Raw genomic sequence first — 10,351 nt, 5'->3', positions numbered from 1 at the left:
GGGGGGGGGGGGGGGGGGGGGGGGGGGGGGGGGGGGGGGGGGGGGGGGGGGGGGGGGGTGGTTGGCCGCCGTTAATAGCCAGTCGAGTGTGAAGCAGAACTTTTCTCCTTGCCTCGTAATAACGCCGCGCACGTATAAGAGGTCTACGAGAGAAAGAAGCAGCCCGGACCAATCACGAAGCCCCTCTAGTCTAGGAAACTGGAGCAGCTCTGGAATTAAGAAGTTTTCATCGCGCCGCTTTTCACGGGGCTGTTCCTCTTCCGCGGAATCTTCCCGTTTCTGTTTGAAAGGAAAAGACCCCGTCTACTGGCCACTCAACGAGTTGAGAAAGGCCTCCACGTCGAAAACTTTATAAATACGTCTCCAAGTTGACGACCGGGGGGTGGGGGGTGGGGGGGGGGGAGGGGTGAACAGCGAAAGGGTGAGTGCAAACGAGTAGTTGGAAGACGACAATGAATCGGTGCAAGTCCGGTTAGGGGTCTCTCGCATGCCCGAATTAATCCTTTTCGAGCGCGGGAGACACTTGGTCGCGCATGAATTATCGATCGTCTGCACCACGGTACATTTACCTTCCGATGATAGTTAATAATCTGATGGGGCCGAAGCTTACAAAGGACCGAATTACTGGCCAGATGGAAAACGGTGCCTCTGCCGTCAGTCGCTCTAACACGACGTTTGCATACAGGGTGTTAATGAATTACGCGGCGTTTGGACCGCGCGGATGAGAGAACTCGTCCGATTTGATGGGGAAACGGGCGGTGTGTTAGGCGGCGCGTTTGTGTAAAAGAACGCGGAGGATCGTTGATTAGGAGTGATTGAAACGGATAATTCTTTGGGGAATTCCGATGTATCTCGACGAGAGCTGCTCCATTGAAATTTTTTTTTCTTTCTTTTTTTTTTTTTTGGCACTTTTGACCCTCTGAGTGTTAATCAGAGTGAGAAAGAAAGAGAAAGGAATTAGTTTCAATTTGTTAGTTGACAAGCAAAATATATTCGTGAAACAGCCACCGGTCGATTCGATCAGGTTTGCAAAATACGCGCGATTGCAATATATTCACTCCACGAGTGATGGGAATATCGAGAATTATCGGAGGTCTTTCTCGCGTGTTTCATTGGAGCGCGTTCGTGTTCCTCTAGCGTGATGCATAATTTAGAGGACGTATCGCCCCGGTTTATTAGAGAGTGCATCTGTCGTTCAAATTTATTATTAGCCGAGTATCGATTGGATTATATAGCCGGGGCTGTTGTTTCGGTTCACGTCGTTACCGCCATGGTGAAAATTAGCGCGCTAGGCGAACGTGACGATAATGAGAATGTTCGCCCCTTTTGTGGGCGAGCCTCTTTCACAACTTAATAAAGCTGTCCGCGTTCCTTTCGCATTGAACGATGCTAAACCGCAAAATGTTAAGCTTGGATTACCGGAGCCGTTTGTTCCTAACGAGACGTGCAAAAGTTTCACCGAGTGATTTATTGTTAATTGTGACAATAATTAGTCTCTTACCATGTCGCAGGAAATCTTGGTAAATATAAAAATTTTGATAGATTATTTTATTTACGTAGAAAAATTGTACAAATGATTCTCGTCCGTAGCAATAGCTGCAGGAACGTTTAGAAATTCATAGACGCTTGATCTTGGAAACGGATATTGCTCTTCCTCTCGCGAAATTCCAAAGGCGAATTGTTGGAAATGGTTTCCTCTCGCTGTACGTTTCACGTCGAGGCGGACTGATAATTTTCTGCATTTGTTTCGTCGTGTCATCGCGTACTACACAGCGTAGCGCGCTCCACCCTATTTACTCGAACGCAATAAGTCATTCGAAATAAATTGCCTTTCTGTTTTTTTCTTTTTTTTTTCGTCGCGAGATAAAGAAAAATGGTGGGAGAAACAAAAAGTTAAGTAGTTTCGGGAAGCCTGACTTCTCCGGGGATTCTACATTTTCTGCTAGTCCAACGATTCATCCATCCGTCGTTCTCCTCAAACAGAGCTGTGTATTCTTACCGTTTACTCGCAAGTCGAGCCTTCCTCCCCCGTCTTTCTACGTTCGAAATAATTATTAGAGCACGTTGGAATGGGAATAGTTCGCCAAGTATTTCAACCACGAAGGGAATGAACAAACGATGCGTAGCCAATGTCTTGCGTAATTACGGAACGTTCAAGAACTTGATGAATTTGGTTTTATTAATGAAGATATCCGCGATCGGAGAAAGAGAGAGAGAGAGTTAATCGTTGATGGTAATTACGATAACTGAATATTCAGTGAATTCGAATTTCATTCCTTCGTTTCTTTCCCGCAACGAAAAGGTAATTTATCCAATAAATTCGTCGTTCTCAATGAATCGCCATGTTTGCCAGACCTCAAATGCCAAGAGTTAATCGACTCAATACTTCGTACGTGATTTAATCGCGTTACGAGCCCGAGGGTTAGAAAGCATAAACGGAGCGGCCTTTGTGAAATATTCTCTCGCGTTCTTTCGATGACGCATACTTTAAGCGGAAAAGGGTCTGCACCTAGAAGAAAGATATAACTTCACGCGCCGTTTGCCAGAGCAATTAAACCACGCGCACAATAAACTCGTTCGAGGATCATGCGGTAATTATTCTTTGCGCGACGTAACGACCGGCGGGAAATTTATTATTACTGGATTATTACTGCGTGGACAAAGAAAATTATCGAAGAAGGAGAAATTCCCGTCTTTAAATGTGAAGACGTTCACTTCTTTCTTCTCACTTTCTCTTCTCTTTTCTAAGAGAATATTTCTACTGTTTGGTTATTATTTTGGAAAAATGTTAATAGGGGAAGGGGACAAAGTACAGGGTGGCCATGAAGTCTCTTTACAATTTCAAAAATTTATTACAAAGGCAAATGAAGAGACAGATACGTGAAAATTATTACAAAATGATACATATATATTTTTCTTTCTGCCTCATTTAATACACGTTTCCTTCTTTCTCCTCACTTCCTCTTCTCTTTTCTAAAAGAATATTTCTACTGTTTGGTATTATTTTGGAAAAATGTTAAAAAGGGGAGGGGACAAAGTACAGGGTGCCCATAAAGTCTCTTTACAATTTCAAAAATTTATTACAAAGGCAAATGAAGAGACAGATACGTGAAAATTATTACAAAATGATACATATATATTTTTCTTTCTGCCTCATTTAATACACGTTTCCTTCTTTCTCCTCACTTCCTCTTCTCTTTTCTAAAAGAATATTTCTACTGTTTGGTATTATTTTGGAAAAATGTTAAAAAGGGGAGGGGACAAAGTACAGGGTGCCCATAAAGTCTCTTTACAATTTCAAAAATTTATTACAAAGGCAAATGAAGAGACAGATACGTGAAAATTATTACAAAATGATACATATATATTTTTCTTTCTGCCTCATTTAATACACGTTTCCTTCTTTCTTCTCACTTTCTCTTCTCTTTTCTAAGAGAATATTTCTACTGTTTGGTTATTATTTTGGAAAAATGTTAATAGGGGAAGGGGACAAAGTACAGGGTGGCCATGAAGTCTCTTTACAATTTCAAAAATTTATTACAAAGGCAAATGAAGAGACAGATAAGTGGAAATTATTACAAAATGATACATATATATTTTTCTTTCTGCCTCATTTAATACACGTTTCCTTCTTTCTCCTTACTTCCTCTTCTCTTTTCTAAAAGAATATTTCTACTGTTTGGTATTATTTTGGAAAAATGTTAAAAAGGGGAGGGGACAAAGTACAGGGTGCCCATAAAGTCTCTTTACAATTTCAAAAATTTATTACGAAGGCAAATGAAGAGACAGATGAGTGAAAATTATTACAAAATGAGACGTATATATTTAAGTTTCTTTCTGCCTCATTTAATACACCTCTATATGGGCTCCATTAGTTGCACGAAGCACACTAAGACGGTACTCGATTATGTCCTTGGTCGTCCACTCCTCCTTTTATCGAACACTGTCCCTGTCTTCATAAATATCTTGTGCCATGCACGAATTGATGGACGCGAAGGTGGATCTCTTCCATACTTAGTTCTGAAGTTTCGCTGAACTTGCGGATCCGATTTGGTTTCAATAAACCATGATAATACACACTGTGCCTTCTCTTGAGGAGTGAGCCATTTTGTAAGGTTCATTTAACAGTATCTTATTCATCAACAGGGTACTTGAAATGCAATGTGATAAAAACCTTGATAACCACTGAATACATACAGGTACAAATCTGATGACAATATCTCATCAATTGCCTTTGTAATAAATTTTTGAAATTGTTAAAGAGACTTTATGGACATGGGGTTACGTCAAAGATATCGTGTATCGAATAAAAATATGGTAATCTAAATCAGAGGATCACTGATGCCATTCATGAGAGTATGATACAGCAAACATGGCAAAAAATCGAGTACCGTCTTTATGTGCTTCGTGCAATTAATGGTGCCCATATAAAGCTGCATTAAATGAGGTAGAAAAAAAAAAAAACTTAAATATATACGTCTGATTTTGTGATAATTTCCACTTATCTGTCTCTTCATTTGCCTTTGTAATAAATTTTTGAAATTGCAAAGAGACTTTATGGGCACCCTGTACTTTGTTCCCTTTCTTTTTTTAACATTTTTCCAAAATAATACCAAACAGTAGAAATATTCTCTTAGAAAAGAGAAGAGGAAGTGAGGAGAAAGAAGGAAACGTGTATTAAATGAGGCAGAAAGAAAAATATATATGTATCATTTTGTGATAATTTCCACTTATCTGTCTCTTCGTTCGCCTTTGTAATAAATTTTTGAAATTGCAAAGAGACTTTATGGGCACCCTGTACTTTGTCCCCTCCCCTTTTTAACATTTTTCCAGAATAATACCAAACAGTAGAAATATTCTTTTAGAAAAGAGAAGAGGAAGTGAGGAGAAAGAAGGAAACGTGTGTTAAATGAGGCAGAAAGAAAAATATACATGTATCATTTTGTGATAATTTCAACTTATTTGTCTCTTCGTTTGCCTTTGTAATAAATTTTTGAAATTGCAAAGAGACTTTACGGACACCCTGTATAACTCGTCAAAGGACGCACCCCCTCGGAAGCTTCTCATCGCGGGCAATTTTCCCATGCATCCCCGCACGCAGACAATCTTATCAGTCGTTTTATAAGAATCAGCCCGCGCGGTACGAGCTCAAGCGATACGAGGCTCAAGCTTGCCTACGAGCAATTTGATGGCGCGCCATATTTTACACGGGGAACTGCTCGCGGCCGTGTATATCGCGAAATCGTCGAGATCCGCAGCGAGCTCGTAGAAGAGATACGTATAACCCGCCCGTGCACACGAGCACAGGCCAGCGTACTTTAGATTCTCCGATGCTCTCCGTACGCCTTCGAGGTTCGTGTACGGGATTCCAATAGCTGTTGGAACGTCCGCGGTACGGCCCCTCCTCTGCTGCCTGAAAAATCGCATTTCCTTTCTTTCCGGCGTTTCCGCGCTTCGCATCCATCGTTTTTATATTTCACAAACGTCCACCCGGACGTTATCCTCTTTCTCTCTCCCGTTCCCCGCTTTCTTCCTTTCTCCTCGCTCGACTCGGCTACTGCCTCTCGACTCTTCGTCTTTATTAATAAACGGGCCGGCGACGTTCGCGTAAATATTTGCACCGGATACGGAACCCGCAACGGGAACCGCCACCTCAAAGGGGACGGACTTACATTTCAGTGTTTCGTTATTTATCGGCGAGGCTTGGCCCGATCTCGGGCACGCTGAATTATTAACGGATCCCCGGGATTCGTATCGCATCGGGTCCCGCTGAATTCGACCGAGAGAAGGGAGAGAAAAACAGAGTAGCTCGTTAATCGGTCGAGATTTCATTTCGAACTAATTCGAATCTTATTGCCAGTCTTCCGACACTGGCTGAGCGAGCAAAGGTTATTAATCGAAGAGTCTATAAATGAAACTACATATATTTCGTTTTAAATTACTTTTAATTTCTTTTTCCGGTTAAGTCAATCTTGAAATTATTAATTGATCAATTTCGAAGTTATTTCGGTAAATTATTTCAGCCTAATTAATTGGTCGAACTTGAAGCTATTTTAGTCAATTATTAGTCTTTAAAAATATGGGCTAAATAAAAGATAATGGGTTAAATAAAAGATCTAAAAAGATCTTTTTTTTAGTACATATGTATTTACGTGTCTAGTACTACTCTCGCGTGCGAGTACGCTTAAGTAAATGTAACACACATTTACGACACATCTTTTTTTTATTTAATCAAACAAATTATGTGTTATAAAGTCTTTGTTCCAAAAAATATTCTCCAAGAGAAGTGACGATTTATTCTCGAATCAAAGTCTTTTCCATCAAATTATTAAACTATAAAATAAACTATAAAATTTCACTCTAAGGCTTCTCGTTCTTCGAAGATTAATACGTGTAGCTCACTGTCACCTTTCAAGATCCTCTTTTTACCACCGTTCAAGCAGACTCGCATCCTTTATAAGCTCGCACGCGTTCCAACAAACGAACAAGCACGACGAAAATTTATCTCTGGCCTACAGAGAAGTAGGTTTCGAAAATCAATTGGAGCGCTCGATGGTTCCGCCGGAAGCTGATTATCGATCGTAGCCGCGGTACCGCGGAGGATTTCGCGGGCACTGGCGAGGAGGAAGAAAAGGGGGAGGGGGTGAGAACCTACGACGAAACGGAGAAAGAACCGGGGAAAACGCTCGATTTCACAGTCATTGGCTCGCGAAAATGCGAGCGCGGGGCAGTCATGTGCGTTGGAACGTGTACATGTCGGAGAGAGGTGTGCAAGTGGCCGGTTTACGTGTGCATTGCCACCGAATGCGGATGCGCTTGCGATTTGCGTGGCTTTCGTTTGCATTCCCTCTATGCAAACGTGCAGGATGTTCCAAAAGATTGGTCAAATTCCAGCAGCACGTGGTATCATCGTTACCAAATCTGCCACCTTACAAATTCAGTTGCGAAAGTGTGCGTGTTACATGTTATTTTGTTTCTAAAGGACTGAATGTTACTTGCGCGTTCATCTGGTGCAATTACGAAATTAATAGATATAATAATAATAATAATAATAATAATAATAATAATAATATTTAATATATAATAGTAATAATAATAATATTTAACATATAATAGTAATAATAATATTTAATATATAATAATAATAATAATATTTAATAATATATTAATAATAATAATAATAATAATAATATTTGTACTCTGAAACTGACACAATATTTGGACTTTATTCAAAATCCTTTCGCATCTTTCGATCTGATGTCATCACGTACACACTGCTGAAATTTGGCTCCAACTTCGTGAAACATCCTGTATGCAAACGTACACAGGATGCACGCGGCGAGGCGGTACGTTTAGCGGGACTCTGTGGGCGGCGCGCTTCTTTTAAACTTCGCTACTTAGCGGAAGCCCCTCGAGCGCGATTCTTAAAGGGACGCTTCTCCGAGGCGAGGAACACCTGTGCTGAATTCGGAGCCCTTCCTATAGAACTTTTCACAGTGAAACGCCTCGCGATGAAAACTATGACACCTGTTCGGGATAAGTGGGTTTCTTATCTCGGGAATTTCCTCACTCGTAAACGCGAATGGCTCGTGGAACTCGAACGCGGTTAACTCATTCGTGTATGACGACGGAGACATTCTACAATTTATACGTACGAGGATGCGTTCTTTTTTCATCTTGAGAATTTTTCAGCACGAACGGTTTATTATTTTTTTTTTTTTTTAAATTTACTAAACACGCGCAACGTGCAAGGACATTTGTAGGATGAAACAGATCTTTAACCGTAAAAGCTCCGTAGAAAGTTTTTAATTTGTCGAATGTATGTGCAGTTTAGTCGTAAACACTTCAATTAATATGCACCTCGCAGTTTATTAATTTTGTTAAACAGGCTGTTCAATCTCGCAGAGTTTCAACGTTACACCGTGCAACAACATCCGCGAAACAGAGAAATATAATGAAAAAACTGAACGAGCGCTTAGTTTATATTTTATCGTTTAACATATCTCGAAAATATTGGAAAATACGAAACGACGATTGAATGTATAAATTTTCGCTCGTGAATATAAAGAGATATAACGGGGGGAGAAAAAAAAAAAAAACAGACGATTGCTTAGTTTATACTTTGTCATTTATTATTGGAGAAATACCGGAAAATACTAAACCGAGAAAAAAACTAAACGAGCACTTAGTTTATACTTTATTCATTTAATGTCTCGGAAAATATTGGAAAATACGAAACGACGATTGAATATAAATTTAGCGGGTATAAATTTCGCTCGTGGATGAATTCATCGACAATAGGGAAAAGTGGAAACTTTACAGATGAGTCTTGTTTCCTGTTTTGACGTTTAAGTTTGATATTTATTGAATGCCTGTGGGATACATTTATTAACAGAGTGCTTTGCTCCGTTAATTCGTCGTAATTAAAATTTCGTTTGCTTGAGAGAGGTGGTGGAAGGAAAAAGTTTCGCGAAAAAATCGATATTGCGCTCGTTTCGGTTGAAACCTGAAATCTCGGAATTGTTATTCAGACTGTTTGTTTCCAATATAATAGCGCAATCGAATGAAATGAAATTTTTTTTTTTTTTTTTTTTAGATACGGAGATGCAACTCATATTTTCAGACGTGTATTTACATAAAACTCCATCGTTTTATTAAAAGCGGAACAGCGCCGTTGAAACGTGCGCCCTCGTTTATTTTCAAATTTTTCTGTTACAAATTTCAATTTAAACTTCAATTGGGAATATCGCAGTTTCGCTTATAGTGTATGTGCACGTATCGAATCTGTTTGGCGCGAGCGCTTTACAGCTGTCACCTATTTAACGTACATGTGCTCCTGTCATGCATCATTAATCAACAATCGTGTTCAACGTGGCAGATAGGTCAGATTGTGCTATCGTACAATTAACCATAATAGTACATTAAAGCTTTATGAGATTGAAGAGCCTGTTCGATAAAATTAATAAACTACGAAGTGCCTCATAGCGACACCTACATTGACAACTTTGGAAAGTTAGTTTGAAAAAGTAATGCAGAAAAAATAATGCACGTTTGTCGAAATATTAATTAGAAACGTTAGAAGAAAATTAATTATTATTAAGTTATTAAATATTAAATATTAGTAACTTAATTAAATATCCTATCCTCGAACGGATGGAGAATTCCACAGATTATTTTATTGCTCGGTCAAACGAATTTCATAAAAATTGTGTAATGGATTGGTCAAAAGATTCTCGGAAACCCGGCCTCGTGCTTTAATTAAACTTCGTTTAATATTGAGGTATATAGAATATACTTTAATAATCAACAATTCTGTAGCTGAGAGGCAGACTTATCCCCGGAGTCAGGAAGAAAAGGAGGAGCTGCAGCGAAGAAAAAGTAAATTGCAGCAGAGAGAGAAAAGTAGAACGGAAGAAGGAAGAGCGAGGAAAGGGAGAAAAAGGAACAAATTATTCTAATTATTCTGGGATAAAGATTTGTCTTGTCCTCCAAATATCGTACAACATATCTTGTTCTCGATGTTAAAAAGGAAAAAAAGAAAAAAAAAAGAATGATGGGACTTGGAGTTAATCTACCTTTCAACTACAGAAATATCATTTCCACGAAATATTTCGCAGCGGTCCCATTAATTTCCTTCGATTTCAATAAGTCTTTGATATTTCCATGCGGGCATCATTGACTGTCCTAGATTTTGCTAGGGGCATTTATTAACGTCGTGCACAATCGAACAAATAAAACTGTCATGCGAATATGGATGACGCTGCAGTCAACGTGCTCGTCAACGAATTTTCGCTGCTATCGAACCGGTGAATTTATCGTTTCGTTGGAATTCGCGCATGATGCTGTTTTTTGCCTGCAATAAAAAAAAAACAAAAAAAAGAAGGAAAAAAAAAATAGAAAAGAAGAGAGAAAAATAGCAGAGAACAAGAAGGAATTTAATCGCTTTAACGTTATCTTACAAATACCACTCGCGGTGCCGCAGCTTTTAAATTATTGCCCGGTGCATTTTCCTCGTGAGAGTGAATTAAAATTTAGCGTGGTTTTCGAATACGGAGCACCGTGGTCTGGTCGAATAAGAAAACTAATTAGTCGAAGGGAACGTTTCCCGCTGCGCGGCAATGGAAGTATCCGCTCCAAGAATTAAGCAAATCCTTCAGCCTGTACAACATGCTGCAACTTTTAGTTTGCTTTTCCCCAAGAAAATTCCCCATCTTCTCCTTCTCTTTTTTGTCACTGTAACTCTCCTAGTTCCGATCGTTAGCTCGCGGACGTTTATGCATTTACTGGAAATTTAAATTACTCGTCCTAGAGTTCTCGAATTTTTGTTCGAAATTTGTTAATCATTTTTGGC

The sequence above is a fragment of the Frieseomelitta varia genome, unplaced genomic scaffold, assembly GCF_011392965.1.
Source record: "Frieseomelitta varia isolate USP_RPSP 00005682 unplaced genomic scaffold, Fvar_1.2 scaffold_590, whole genome shotgun sequence".
NCBI classification, from domain to species: domain Eukaryota; kingdom Metazoa; phylum Arthropoda; class Insecta; order Hymenoptera; family Apidae; genus Frieseomelitta; species Frieseomelitta varia.
Note: the sequence above shows the minus strand (reverse complement) of the source record.